General features: G+C 38.3%; 1 protein-coding gene across 23 annotated transcripts in view; it reads right to left on the reverse strand.

The window, feature by feature from the left end:
* Trpm (transient receptor potential cation channel, subfamily M) overlaps positions 1-16,242 on the reverse strand; it is a 343,650-nt gene that overhangs the window by 223,873 nt on the left and 103,535 nt on the right. The window lies entirely within an intron of this gene.

A 16,242-nucleotide genomic window follows, 5' to 3' on the forward strand; every position in this document is an offset into this window, starting at 1 on the left:
TAAAATAACAAAAAATAAAATAAAAGAATAGAATTAAAATCAATTTAAATATCAAATACATACTTAAAATACGACTTTTTTAGTTGGATAGGTACTGACTATTATAGTTTAATTTACAAAAACTTAAAAATTGCTCAACTGAGTTGAAAATAATTTTCCTAGAAAGTTTTTATTAAGCTCAACTTCCGTGATTTTTTTTTCATATTTTTAGACGTGCGGTTGAAAGTTAGACGGGGGAGGCACATTTTTTTGAAGTTTCGGAGTGATATCTCCGATAATATTCACTTTATCAATAAAATGGTTTTTGCGAACCCATTAATTTTTAAATACCTATCCAACGATACCCTAAAAAATATTTTTTATATCACTCGATGTGACTGATATATATATATTCATGCCAAATTATAGCTTTCTAGTACTAACGGTCTCTGATCTTTGCCACGGACAGACAGACGGACAGACATGGCAAAACTATAAGGGTTCCTAGTTGACTACGGAACCCTAAAAAATACGTGTATTTTCTGATAATTCAACTGGCGGACTTTTTTAAGGACGCCAACGTATTTGTAAGCATTATTTCTATTGAGAATTAAATACTATGAATGGGGCGCTTATCACGCTAAAATACAAGTAATATTATTTACCTCGACGTTTCGACCATATTATGTTATTACATGTGTGTGGTAAAATATTAAATATTTCTATTGCTTCCATTTTTAGGGTTCCGCACCCCGGAAACCCTATTACTAAGACTTCGCTGTCCGTCCGTCTGTCACCAGGCTGTATCTCATGAACCGTGATAGTTAGACAGTTGAAATTTTCACAGATTATGTATAACTGTGGTCGCTATAATAAAAAATACTAAAAACAGAGTGAAATAAATATTTAAGGGGGGCTACCATACAACAAACGTGTTTTTTCCCCCTTTTTTCTTATGTCTAATGAATGTTGTATATGTAGCTGCTACGGAACCCTTCGTGCGCGAGTCCGACTCGCACTTGGCCGGTTTTTTTTCTATGGTCTTGAAGCTTCACAGGGCCATTACAAAACTACTCACGCAATGTAGGTTAGTACTTATCGAAAATACAAACTGAGACATGGATGCACAGAAAAACCAGAAAAAGAGACCAGCGCTGGGAATCCAACCCAGGTCCTCAGCAATCCGTGCTGCGTGCTATAACCCCTACACCACCGCTGGACAGGAATCTAGACACGAATTTTTCCAATGCATACATATCTCAGGTTGCTTATTTCTACTACGCTACTTATGCAGCAGCACTAGCGACATCTATGTTCCGCTCTCATCGAGAGACGTCACACTCTTTCGGAACCAACCGCTCACTCAGACAAGAGATGTCGCGATGATATCATAATTTGATTTCTAGATTCCTGTCCAGCGGTGGTGTAGGGGTTATAGCACGCAGCACGGATTGCTGAGGACCTGGGTTCGATTCCCAGCGCTGGACTCTCTTTCTGGTTTTCTGTGCATCCATATCTCAGTTTGTATTTTCGATATGGTTTCACGGGATACCCGTAAAAGTAACAAATTTGGAGTTGAAATAAAAAATACAAAAAGACTCCAAAAAACCAATCATAGGTTAGTACTTATAGAAAATTGAAGCAGCGCCACCGGCTACGGCCATGTCTATTCGTGGCCAAGCCCTTAGGGATAAATTTATATTCCTAAATCCGGAACATGACTGAAAAACTTGCTCACTGCAAACGACGTTGAGGCTAAATCCTTTTTAGATAAGGTCCCGTTTTCGACGCGTCTGCCATTCAAATTGAATAATAAAAGGAGTAAATAAGGTTGTTATGGAAAGTCAATGGAAATGGGTTTGCGCCGCACTTCAAAAGGATTTCGCGGACGACGCTGGGACAGAAATGGAATCAAAAATCTTAGGCGATAATGCTACCAGAGCTAGAGATTTAAATCATCTGCCTATCATTAGATTCTATGACTTTGTGTAGGTATACGGAATCCAAAATTTGAAAGGGTAATGGATAAAAATATGCAAGTTGAAGTGGCAATAGGCAGGCCACATCGCTCGAAGAACAGTTAACCGTTGGGGGAGAAATTATTAAAGTTCTCGAGAGGTGACCGCGAACCAGAAGAAGAAGCGTTAACAGGCCTCCCACTAGGTGGACTGACGACATCGTGAGAATTGCGGGTAACCGGTGGATGCAAGTGGCGAGCTGTCGTTCATTGTGGCGTTCTAAAGGGGAGTCCTTTGTTCAACAGTGGACGTCTTCTGGCTGATGATGATGATGATGATGATGGATGAAGAGTTGAAAGAGGACCGTTGATTTTATGTATCTATGATGCTCTAGTATTTTTTATTATCATTAAATTGATGGAAAACGAGCAAGTGGGTCTCCTGATGGTAAGAGATCTACACCGTCCATAAACATCTGCAACACCAGGGGTATTGCAGATGCGTTGCCAACCTAGAGGCCGAAGATGGGATACCTTAAGTGCCAGTAATTTCACCGGCCGTCTTACTTTCCACGCCGAAACACAACAGTGCAAGCACTGCCGCTTCACGGCAGGATTAGCGAGCAAGATGGTGGTAGCAATCCGGGCGGACCTTGCACGTAAGGTCCTACCACCTGCATTGGTATTATTGTATTGGAACGTAATTTCAAAAAGTAAAAATGTCATATTTTGTGTTGGCGACACTGCGCACTCTCTCACCTCTAACTAACCTGTCGTTAACCGTGCTTCCCCCTATCCTCCTTCCCCCCTTCTCCCATATATAGGTACACGAGTGCATAGCAATATCATAAAAATATCGATAAACGCTAGAAGCGCTGTGCCCCTTAATTTATTTTATTTTCTGCGCATCTTTCCTAATTTTTTTCTACCAAGAACCTTCTACAAAGCATTAGAAAATGAAAAAAAGATGAATGGAATCGATAAAGTTGGTTCCAAGTCATGGCGTGACCAGGTGGAAATATCGTCCAGCTTACCGATTTAAATACATACGAGTAGTTAGTTGCACATTTCGGAGGTACTTACCTGAAAAAGAAGACTTTAATTAATAAACTTTGTGGAAACTTTTCACACACAAATAAAATTCAGTGACAGACTTTCTTTTATACTTATTAATAGGTAATGATTTTGAAAGGGCGGCAAAAATATTTTTAAATGTGATCATTTCATGCCTATACACAAGCGTTATCTATGCCGGCGGCCGATCGTAAAATCTGCCAGATCACGAAATTCCTAGGCATAACATGAAATGGCGCCATTTCATGATAATGTCTAAAAGTTGGCCAGGCATATCACAATGTGCCTGAGAAACAATACGGCAGATCGATTAGAGCAACGCATTCGTCGATATTCCTATAGTATTTGGAAATTTTCCAATCCGTACCGCAAATTTACAAATGAAAACTGTTCAGTTAGGTATTTGACTTCAAATAGGTTAGGCACTCCAGCTTAATAGTAAAGATTGGCTATTTGCTACTTCATGTTTTATTCATAGAGTTTGAATACCATCCAGCCCTACTGTAATTCTAAGCTAAAGCACATTCTTTGGCAGTTTAAGAATATTTTTGGTTACTGTTATGGACCTATTACCGTACCATCACGCGATCGCAAAACTAAGTGCCGAAATCAAAGCGCCAAGCACCAAATATTTTAGCAAGTCCTTTGTAGTAATACATTCTATTTTCTTACTTAAGGTAGCGGAATATTGTATTGATTTGTGGTGTTCAATAAAGAACATTTGTAACACAGGCTTATTTTTGTACTTTCTTTGCGTTGTGCCGGTAAGGTAAACGTCCTAGTGCTCGCCACGCTAGTACCCAATAGATGACACCCTGTTGTCACCTCTATTGCTAATGAAATAAACGTCCTAGTGCTCGACACGCTAGTACCCAATAGATGACACCCTGTTGTCATCTCTATTGCTAATGACATAAACGTCCGAGTGCTCGACACGCTAGTACCCAATAGATGACACCCTGTTGTCATCTCTATTGCTAATGACATAAACGTCCTAGTGCTCGCCACGCTAGTACCCAATAGATGACACCCTGTTGTCACCTCTATTGCTAATGACATAAAATTAAAGGTAGCAACTATTGGGACGTGTTCTGCACTCATACGTTTACCTAAAATAACCGTCAACTTTTTAACTTTATCAAAGTAAGTCAAGTCCTACCCGTCTCGTGTAATACCTGTACGCTGTGTTGAGGTGCAGGCTGAAAATCAGCGCGGTGAAGCATAGTCCTCACCGTACATGCTGAACTTGAACCTTTTGCCTCAAAGCTGAACATGTACATTCTCATTAAGAGTCGCCAGTACCCTCGCCGCTGATCGCTTTTTCATACAAAAGTAATTTCGTTCTAATTTACAAACAACACACTGAAACAAAATAAAACTTTGCTACTATAATGGGAGCAGCTATTTTGATGCTTATAATTAGTTTTCGTTCATATTCAATGTAACAAAATAAAATCACATAAATTTTAAGTTACGAGTATGTATGAGAAATGGAAATTCGTTATTGTTTTTATCCGTTACATTTTATTTTAACCAAACCTAAATTATAAGCATCGTAATGGCTGCTCCCATTATAGTTGCAAAGTTGCGTTTTGATCTGTAGTGCTGCTTGTAAATTAGAACGAAACTACGTTTTTATGGGGACGCGAGCGTACTGGGGACTCTTAATATGTGTTTTTTTATGAACAATAAATGTTTTTTCTTTCTTTCTTTTTAAACCAACTAAGGTAAACGTACGAGTGCTCGACACTGTCCCAATAATTGGCATCTTTAATCTTATGTCATTAGCAACAGAGATGACAGCAGGGTGTCGTCTATTGGGTATTACCGTCTCGAGCACTCGCATTTTTACCTAATCACTTGGTTGAAGACCATAAAAAAGACCCTCTGAGTAGCTCCAAAGTTGACTGGTAGAGATCCCTTAAAAAGATAAGTCCGCCTTTGTACAAGTATCTCAAAGTTTGTCAATTGTATTTTGTTTCTTTTCTTTTGTACAATAAAGAGTTTACATACATACATACTTGACCAAGCTTGGAGTTCGGGAGGTGTATGTTGCCTAAGAAACTAGCATACATTTTCAGTGCAACAATATTACACAAAAATGTCGGGTCATGTGTGGAAAATCGTGGCAATTCACAATCATTGTTTCTTGCCATCTGGCGCTCATAATAGTTGCTCATAAATCTGTGGTGTAAAAACAACAAGCAACATATTGTGAGACTTTAATATCATTGCGCCACGCTGTTTCTATCCTGTTTTCAGAGTTCCGTAGTCAAAATAACCGTGCAGTGCCCGGGTTTAGAATAAGACGGACCGATCTCTTCCCGGGGCTGTCGTAAAAGGCCACTAAGGAACCTGAGAGGCTACTACGAAATTCGAAAATCGAAGTTCGTATCGTACCTCCCCTCTCACTCTCGCGGGCCCGCAAGATACGAATAAGGTTTGCAGGACTACTACGAAATTCGAAAATCGAAGTTCGTGTCGTTCCGTCTCTCTGACACTTATACTATTTAATACGAGAGCGAGAGGGACGGTATGATACGAACCTCGATTTTCAAACTTCGGAGTAGGCTCTCTGATGCGAGAGTGGGCAGCAAGCAGCAGACAGCAGCGTTCTAAATACGGTATTTGACTATTTTTTATATGTTTTATAGATTAAAACTTCACAATGCCTGTTTTCGAATAAAGAAACAATTTTAAGCTACCTTTACAAAAAATAAAGTTATAAAGGTTTGATTCAAGATTAGACAGAGAAAGACATACTTGCATGTGACGTCACACGCAAGTAGCGCCATACTTGCTGCATAGAGACAACAAGCGTTTGAGAAAGAGAGAGGTGTATAGATTTTTCAAATAATCACTATAAATCCAATTTTCAACCGATTTAAGTTTTCTCTTCACTAAACACTGTCTGTATTAAGATTTTTTTTTTAATCTTTTTGTATTTTTTATTTCAATTCCAAATTTTTGTTACTTTTACGGTCATCCCGTAAAACATAAATCGAAAATAAAAAAAAATCTTAAGAATCTTAATTTGATTGCTTAATAACGATATCTCTTGTCCGGGTGAGCGGTTATTTCCGATGGAGTGCCGAAAAGTTTCTCGATGAGGGCTACGGCATAGATGTCGCTAGTGTCGCTGCTTAAGTGGCTAAATAAGAAACAATACAAGCTGAGATATGAGGTGCATAGGAGAAATTCGTGTCTGTATCGTTGTCCAGCTGTGGTGTAGCGGTATATAGCACACGGCACGGAATGCCGAGGACCTGGGTTCGATTCCCAGCGCTGGTCTTATTTTTCTGGTTTTTCTGTGCATCTATATTTCAGTTTGTATTTTCGATATAGGTTTTACGAGTGACCGTAAAAGTAACAAAAAAATTGGAATTGAAATAAAAAATACAAAAAGATTCCAAAAAAAACAATCTTAGTTCGATATTCGTAAAAGTACTGAAATTAGCACGGTGTATATATGCAATCACGGGAGCGCATTTACGGGAATCATTTTGATTAGGCAATGAGTCAATTGAGTTAAGTAAGTACTCGTAGATACGCGTGGACCTAGTCTTTGGGTCTAGTCTTTTTGTGGACGCGTACTTGCAAGACTCAGCCCGCGTTTTGCCTATACGTCTTACCTTTGAGCGTTAAGCCGCGTATCCATTAGAGCAGCCTCAGGCCGAGCACCGCGAGCCGAGCCATATTTTGTCGGTTTTTTGGCCGTGCTCAAAGGAGCCTCAGTCTGAGCCGTGCCTTTGGCAGCGTCTCCACTTGCGCGGCTTTAGTGGATACGCGGCTTTATGCGCACGAGCGCACTTCCGCGTAGAAACTGGCGCGTTCTCGAGTTACTAGAGCTACTTAACACCCCGTCCAGATGTTCTCGTTATGGAAGCGCAGCAGAGCATCTGTACGGGGTCGGGTGTATGTAGCTCTAGTACCTCGGGAACGCGCGAGTGCCTCGCGCGCAAAACGCTCCTTTTGGACAGGGTCTTAAGAGAGTCAATATAACAAAAATGAAAGAGACAGATAGTCAGGTACGAGCCCGGATTTGAGGCCGCGATCCTCTTTAGTCTAAACAGTACCATTGAGTGGTTAACCACAAATAAAATCGAAGAGCTTGTACTAAAAGCACATTATATTTTAACGGCCTTGGAGGGTTAATATGGATTATCGACTCTATTTCCTCGGAAAATAGACTACAAAATACACACAGAAGTGGTTGGCGATTACGACAAGAAAAGAAGATGATCGATTTGTATAACTGGACACTGTGCAAGATTTCACAACAATTTCAAAACTTTTACATAGTTTTAGAAAGAAAGAAAGAAAGAAACATTTATTCATGACAAACATAAGAACAATGGATAAAAAAAAAGAAAAAAATAGTTTTATGTATGCCACGAAATGGTCCCAAATCAGCAATCTGCCGGTCTTGCGAACGGCGCTGGACCATCGGGGTCATCATACATTAAAAAAATAATAATAATAATAGTATTTTTATTGTTTACCAGCAGCTGCCCGCAATTCCGTCAGCGTAATTTTTTTTATCACTATCACGCGGAAACTATGCATTTTTTTGGGAAAGAACTATGTTATATCCTTGTTCGGGACTCAAAATATCTCTATGCCGCGAATTTCATCTCAATCGATTCAGTGGTTTCGGCGTGAAAAAGTAACAAACGAACATACTTACAAACTTTCATGATTTGTCATTATACTCTAGTTTTTACGACCGAAAACCAGTGCCTTATAATTTAATTCTAACCTATACCTATATCATCATCATATTCGTATCATGCCATTGTGAATGTAAATGGATGAGCCAAGTTTATAATTTTTAAATTTGTTAGAGAAGTCGATAGCTCATAGGCCAGACAACCAGGCTACCATGAAGCATAGTACGACATACCCTAGTTTATTAGACAAACAATTGTACCGAAAAAAACCTCTGGCCTCTGGATGGTTGGCGGTCCTCTACTGTGCGTTTTTCCAGAAATTTCCTGCCTCGCACAGCAAAACTGGAATGAGCTATCGCCTGCGGTATTCCCGGACCGCTATGACCTTCAAGTTGTCAAGAAAAGAGCGTACTCCTACCTTAAAGGCCGGCAACGCACTTGTGACTCTTCTGGTGTTGCAGGTGTCCATGGGCGACGGTAATCGCTTACCATCAGGCGATCCGCCTGCTCGTTTGCCCCCTATACCATAAAAAAAAACCGTGGAAAGGCTAAAGTTACTGATACAGCTCAACAAATTGCATCAGTGGCCGTGGGCGAGGCGCGAGGGGCATTGCTCGTGGAACTGATGGCCGTTTGGGGAGTTAGTTAAATAAGACTCCAGGAGAAATGATGGCATTAAATTTGGCCATATTAAGAGAGACTAGTTATAGCTTTTTATAGGTGTCAAAGAATTTTTTAATCAGTTTTACTAGGAAACATCACATACACAGTCAAATCTTTTCTCTTTATGATAAGAGAATTATATCAAAAAAAATCAAAATCAAAATATCTTTATTCAATTTAGGCTACAACAAGCACTTATGAATGTCAAAAAAAAATCTACCACCGGTTCGGAAAACCTCTACTGAGAAGAATCCGGCAAGAAACTCAACGAGGTATATATATTTTTTTTTTAAAAACAGATTTACAATATTATTAAATGACATGTATACATCACAAGTAGGTATTTAACACAACTTTATTTTTAACACAGCTTTATTTTTAACACAGTAGGTTCGCTATTTGAAGGGATCGCTAATGCGGATCGGAATTATTTCCAAATATCCCTGTCCATGATATAATCATTAACTTTATAATACGCCTTTGATATTAATGTCTTCTTGACTAGATCTGAATTTTGTATCCGTTTCATTTATAATATTTTTTGGAATTTTATTATAAAAACGTATGCAATTTCCCAGAAAAGACTTTTTGGTTTTAGCCAGTCTGTAAGATGGAACTTTAAGCTTCCCTGTGTTTCTAGTAGCCTTATCCTTAACATTAATATAATTTCATCCTTACTAACATTATAAATGCGAAAGTAGCTTTGTTGATTGTCTGTCTATCACCTCTTCACACTTAAACCACTGAATTGATTTTATGGAGTTAGTTTGGCATGGAGATAGTTGATAGTCTGATACCCTAGAAAGAGCATGGAATTGTTTTATGCCGAAATTGCATCTCACTGTATAGCGATAAACCGAGCGAGTCATGAGCAACAGCTGGTATAGATCATCATCATCATGTCAGCCATAGGACGTCCACTGTTGGACATAGGCCTACCCCATAGACCTCCAGTTGCCTCGGTTGGAAGCGGCTTACATCCACCGTGAACTCGCGACTTTGAAATGAAATGAAAATGAAATTATTTATTTCGCAGGAACATACACAGGTGTTATAAATATTACATATGTCAAAAGAAATATTACATAGGTACATGTCACGTTTGTTCCGCCCCAATTTGGCATGCAAAATCTTAACCTACTCGCAAATTAATAATCTTATGTAAAAGCAATACTTCATTAAGTTAATTATATACTTTATCAAAATATTCATTCAAATTATAAAATGGTCGAATAATCAAGAAGGATTTTAATTTTCTACAAAATTCACTAATATTATTACATTGTTTTATGTCCTCATTTAAATAATTATAAATTTTAATACTATTACATCCAAGACTCCTTTTAAAATGTATGTAATTCTTAGATCCTGGTAATTGAAGGTCAAAATTTAATTTACATAATCTACGTGGTCTACTATTGCTATTGCATTTTAAACTGGACTTATTTTTATAAACAAAAACGCAAACCAAATATATGTAAAGAGATATCATAGTCAGTATCTTGTGCTTCACAAAAAGTGGACGGCAATGTTCGAGAGGTTTTGGCTTTTCAATGTGCCTAAGAGCTTTCTTTTGCATTACAAGAACATCGTTTAAGTACATGAACACTATTACCCCAGACCTCAAGGCCATACCTTATTAAGCTCTCAAAATACGAAAAATAAACCGTTCTAAGAACTGTAGTCTAACATTTTAGATAACATTTTCAAAGCGTAACAGGCACTAGCCAGTCTTTAACCAGGTCATCCATCTATCTCGTTGGTGGACGTCCACCAACTACGGTACGGTACGGTACGGTTGCTGGTAGAGCTTTTTTTTCTCTTAATCTCTTATTGTCAATCACATTAATAGTGAAGTGAATACATTAAGGGAAGAGTGGAAGAAACTAGGGGAGGCCTATGTCCAGCAAGGACAGCCTGACCACTAGAATGGTTGCTGAATACCTACATACTTATTAACATAAAAACCATAGTAGGGAGTAAGATACTGGATAGATGATAGAAATATGTACCAACCATTATTATGATTGGTTTTTTGGAGTCTTTTGTATTTTTTATTTCAACCCTAAATTTGTTTTTACGGGTATCCCGTGAAACCATATCGAAAATACAAACTGAGACATGGATGCACAGAAAAAGCAGAAAAAGAGACCAGCGCTGGGAATCGAACCCAGGTCCTCAGAAATCCGTGCTGCGTGCTAACCCCTACACCACCGCTGGACAGGAATCTAATTTTAATTTTATACTACTTATTTTAATTTTATTTTGTGCATAGTTTATTATTATTATTATGAATACATTGAACCTCGTTCATTTGTGGAGATGACTTTGAGCACGCGACGACAGGCGTGGCTGTGGTTTTGTCACAGTTATTTATTAATATCAAGCACGAAGCTAGGGTACATGATGAGTAACCTCCTCATGTGCTTAGAAGCCTACGGTTCTCTTCTGGATCCGTGTGGGTGAAAGAGCAAGCAGTCTTTACGTCGTTTACGGTCGGTACGATGCCACGGTGCTCCGATATAAATATCCACTTTTCCGGATTCGAGCGTTTTGACCGGTCGGTTAAAAAAACGTAATTACCATCCGTTTATTAGCACAACGAAAGGACAAGTCATAAGAATTTTGATCTCGTTAGATAGCATGCTAATGCCCAATAGACGACATTCTGTTGCCATCTCTATTGTTAATGACATAAGATTAAAGATGCCATCTATTGGTACAGTGACGAGCACTCGTACGTTTACCTTATGAAAAAGAGGATACATTAAGTTTAGGAACAGACCTTATCTACTCAACCGATTATTATTAAATTTTGTTTTAAGGACATAGGTACGTAGGATAATTTTTAAAATTGTATAGTCTCCGTGGGCACGCCTACGGCTTATTATTTGTTCGTAGCGCCTACGTAAATAATTATTCACGAATAAAATCGCGAGCATCAGCTAGTCCATATCATTGTATTAATCCTTATCCAAATAAATCGTTTTGTATTCAAGACTGTTCAAATACCTGTAAATTACTTTTTGTATTATTAAAATCGGACATTCCATTCAAAAGTTATTACTAATTTAAAAACGCGCCCCGGCTTCGCGCTGGTAGGTATAGTTTTTGCAAAATGGAGCTAAAAAAATGTGCGTGAAGTGCTCTTGAGACCTTTTCTTGGAAATTATATCCATTCGGAGCCGGAGCGGAGCGCTGGTAATATATAAAACATAATTTTGTCCAAGTGCACTCTAAATACATTTTGGATGTTACTTAGTGCAAACTGAAGCTGCAATTTGTTAAGCAAATGGCGGCTTTAGGGGTGCCTGCGGAGCTTAGAATGTTTATATTTAATACCATAAAATAATATTGGGCACAGCGGAGAATACACTGGGAGTTATGAAGGCAAGGAGAACGTTGCCCGGTAGTGTGACTATGTCAGGAGCATAGCTTCCGATTATGAACCCTATTAACATGTCCAGTTATACATGTATCTGACCTTGGTGTTCGATTCTACTCGCATAATACTGATCTACTTTTGTTTTGCAACTTTTTAAACACACTTTTTTTCTATATTATCTTAATAAACAATTTTCTTTTATTTATATTTAAAAAAAGGCTTTTTAAATACATTTCCAGTGTTAATTGTGTCCAGTATTAAATTAAATTTTTAATGTTTGCAATATAATAATAAATTGACGGCATAAATTGAAGATAAAACTATGAGGATCCATGACTTATCTAAATTCAAGTTATTTGAAGAAAAAAAAACATCCATCAGCAGGGCTACTACGAAACTCGAAGTTCGTGTCGTGCGGTCCCTCTGACACTTATACTATTTACGAGAGATTTAGATTATACGAGAGCGAGAGGGCCGGTACGATACAAACTTCGAGTCACGAGTTTCGTAGTAGCCCTGCCGAGACACCCTGTATAGATTCCTCGTTATGTTAATACTTGTTTGTGATGTTTGTAGCTCGGTTTTGTGGAAATATATGTTTTGTCTGTATCCAGCGTTCCGTAAACAAATGGCCTGCAATTTGTTAGTCGTTTGGCTGCCTAAACTAATAGATTACGAGTACGAGATGTCTTGATTACTTAACATGAAGTCATCAAAAGTGTCTTCGGATTAGTTATATATTTCTATAATGCGGTTTATCTTAGTACAGTCACCAGCGATACCAGCAACAGTAGGTATTTGACACAACAATATCTGATGTATACTTACGACTCTATTTCTATAGTACTTTTCGGATAGCTTGGGTACGGTGACATTTGCTTTCTTTCCATTCCACACCAATACTTTATTTTTCATTTCAGTCAGGCCAATATTTTATAAAAAATATAAGTACTTGAATCTAAAAAGCAACAAAACAAAAATATATATATCCATGACCGAATCGATTCCACAATCTTGTCAAATCGTTTGACTCGCATTATCTGTCAATTAGTACGAGAACGAAGGGCCTTGAATGCGTGTTTTAATTGCTTAATGACATGTGTCACCGTATCCATTAAGCTATCCGAAAAGTATTATAGGGCGTGCGTAGGACGCGTCATTTATTTTTGCACGCTCCGCTGTGACAGATATTAATGCAGGTGACTGTACAGTCACTACAAGGATTTCTTAAGCTACTTGCAACTGCCCGTAATTTAGCAGTTTAATGCAAATTGGGTTAATAAGTGTAAATTTTTTGGACGTTTGTAATTTGAGTATGAATTATGGACTAAATTGGAATAAGCTAAAAATACCAATACTTCATACCACTTATTTGTACAGGAAACTCAACCGGCTTTCGTTTAGTTATGTGTTAAATAAATAAATCAATATCACGGGACACTTGACACCAATTGACCCACTCCCAAAGTAAGCAAAGCTTAGCAAAGATATTAGGCAACGGATAATCATACTTAAAGACTGATATGATAGTAAGATTGGTTTTTTGGAATCTTTTTGTATTTTTTATTTCAATTCCAAATTTTTACTTTTACGGTCATCCCGTAAAACCGAAATTGAAAATACAAACTGAAATATAGATGCACAGAAAAAACAGAAAAATAAGACCATCACTGGGAATCGAACCCAGGTCCTCGGTAATCCGTACCGCGTGCTATACCGCTACACCACTGATGGTCTTGGATGGGATTGACCATCAGTGGTGTAGTGGTATAGCACGCGGTACGGACTACCGAGGACCTGGGTTCGATTCCCAGTGATGGTCTTATTTTTCTGTTTTTTCTGTGCATCTATATTTCAGTTTGTATTTTCAATTTTGATATGATAATACTTTTGTATTTGACCATGGAACGAGTTAAATGTCACTTAAATGCGTCTAAATACAGGACTTGACTCCTAAACTCAGGTTTTAAGCGTAGTCTAGAATCGGTAAGATATAGCTTTGACGAATCTCATTCTGCTATCATCATCGCAGCCTATATACGTCCCACTGCTGGGCACAGGCCTCCTCTCAGATGAGAGAGCTTGGGCAGTAGTTCCCACGCGGGCCCAGTGCGGATTGGGAACTTCACACACACCATTGAATTGCTTCGCAGGTACGTGCAGGTTTCCTCACGATGTTTTCCCTCACCGTAAAGCTTGTGGTAAATTTCAAATGTAATTCCGCACATGAATTTCGAAAAACTCAGAGGTGCGAGCCGGGGTTTGAACCCACTATTCTCTGCTTGAGAGGCCATAGGGCAAACCACTCGGCCACCACGGCTTCTATTCGGCTTCTATTCTGCTATAATTGGAGCCAAACCCTAAGTCTCTAGCAAACCTAAGGTCTCCCTAAACCTATCACTGATTCCTACAGCGGATTCAAACCTTATTTTAAACATTTACTTCTCACGATACCTTAAGCAGAGTTTAGACTAGCAAGAAAAATCGTACAAGTTGCATTACATTGCGAGGCCGTAAAGCCAACGAGTTTGTAGCGGCCAATCGAGCGCCGCAATGTACTTAATGCAATTTGCACGATTTTTCTTGCAAGTCTAAACTCGGCTTTACGATAGCTACGTTACGTTATGTTAGACTGACATATGTAATCATGATGAACGTTTGTGTTCCTCTGAGAATGAACTTTGGTTGAGTTTGACACGCGTCAGTGTATGGTGTTGGTGATAGTTGTGCTTGTATGATTTGTGCGGGTTCTTACAGTGTGGGGGAGACGCAGCATGAACATACGTTGCATAGACGTAATCGTAAGGTCATAGATGAGCACTTAAGTAATTTTACCTAATTGTTTACAGTTTGTTGATACGGACCTCAGCAAAGTAACACGTAATTCAATAAATTACTCATGTTTTAAGTTTAAAGGTCGATGTGCTACATATTCGTAAACAAAAATTTGGAAAACCCCGACTTTGTCACTTCATATTTCAATATCTCAAAAACAGCTAAAGCGATTTTGATGAAACATATGTCTAAGAACCATCGCTAGAAAACCTGCTTTAAAAAACCGCATTCAAATCGGTCCACCCGATTAAGAGCTACGGTGCCACAGACAGACACACACACAGACACACATAGCGGTCAAACTTATAACACCCCTCTTTTCGCGTCGGGAGTTAAAAAAGGGCTTTTGTTCCAAAGGTCCCAACAATACCCTTACTTATATTTAACCCGGAACCGCTCTATATTTTATGAACGTAATCCAAAACAATAACATACTTGCAACTTTGGAACTAGAGGATTAAAGATCAATTTCGCGTTATAAAACCCCAGGTTTTCCCATAGGAGTCTCTGAACGAAAAAGTCAGGCTACATACTCGTAAAATGAAGTGAAATGTGTACTTTCGTATCATTATACAATACAATAGTTAGTAGTCAAATGGGGTTAGTTTAAAATGCAGGGGCTACTTTGGAAAACAGTCCTTATTTTTTCAGACCACTTGTGGCAGTAAAATAGTAAAACACCTACCTTCATAAATTACCTAACTTTTTACTTAATTTGCTCAATCGAGCTATGAATATTTGCGTTTTATAACCATTAAAAAATCCCTTCTTTACCGTGGTACCATCAGATAGTACCACTGATGGTACTATCAAAGTAGGCCCAAAATTTCCTAAAGTAAAGGTTTACTACTCGTATACTTAGGTACCAGACAAAAATTACTGATGTCGACCAGTTGGTTCTAGCCTGTCTGTGCTACATTATTTCTGCTAGGCATACTTTGCCGAAATAAATTACACGACCGAATTTCGGTGTGATAAAAAAGGTAATTCAATTCCTTGCAACACATTTGCCGAAATTAAGTACGTCTCATTTTGGCGTACTTCGGTAGGGCGCTTATCGATTTCCGATGCTTATTTTACATTTCGATGCGTAATGTGCTGTTAGTACCTAAAGGTCTACGCACTGCACCGTGTCATACAATGACCGTAATAGGGACGTGTTTGGAAAAAAAATATTCTTTGTTCTAAAAAGTATCAGACTATGCTTTAAATCAGTGTTTTTCAACTTTTTTCGTGACACGTTTTTTCGAGTATAAAGAAATATATCGCGACCCCCCTACTCGTTGTTTTTTTTTTAGTGCCAAATATTATTAGGTAGTTAACGTTTTGTTAATAATATATACTGAAGTAGTTTTCGCAGCAACTGATAGGGGCATCGGGGGGGTCGCGACCCACAGGTTGAAAAACACTGCTTTAAAGAAAGAAAGAAAGACAGAATTTATTCGTGACATGACATGACGTGTCGTGACATGGATAAGAATAATAATAAAAATAGAATTCGCACTGTCATCGTTCATCCACCATTACTTCTCATATTTCATTTTCTAGATTTTTTTACCGTACAACGGCAAAACCTACTAGACACTGGCAAAATTGTCCTCCAATGGACAGCGCCATATTTTTCTAAAAAAAACAACAATAATAAAAATACAATAAAATAAAATAAATAGTTAATTATG

The sequence above is a fragment of the Choristoneura fumiferana genome, chromosome 14 (assembly GCF_025370935.1).
Source record: "Choristoneura fumiferana chromosome 14, NRCan_CFum_1, whole genome shotgun sequence".
NCBI lineage: Eukaryota > Metazoa > Arthropoda > Insecta > Lepidoptera > Tortricidae > Choristoneura > Choristoneura fumiferana.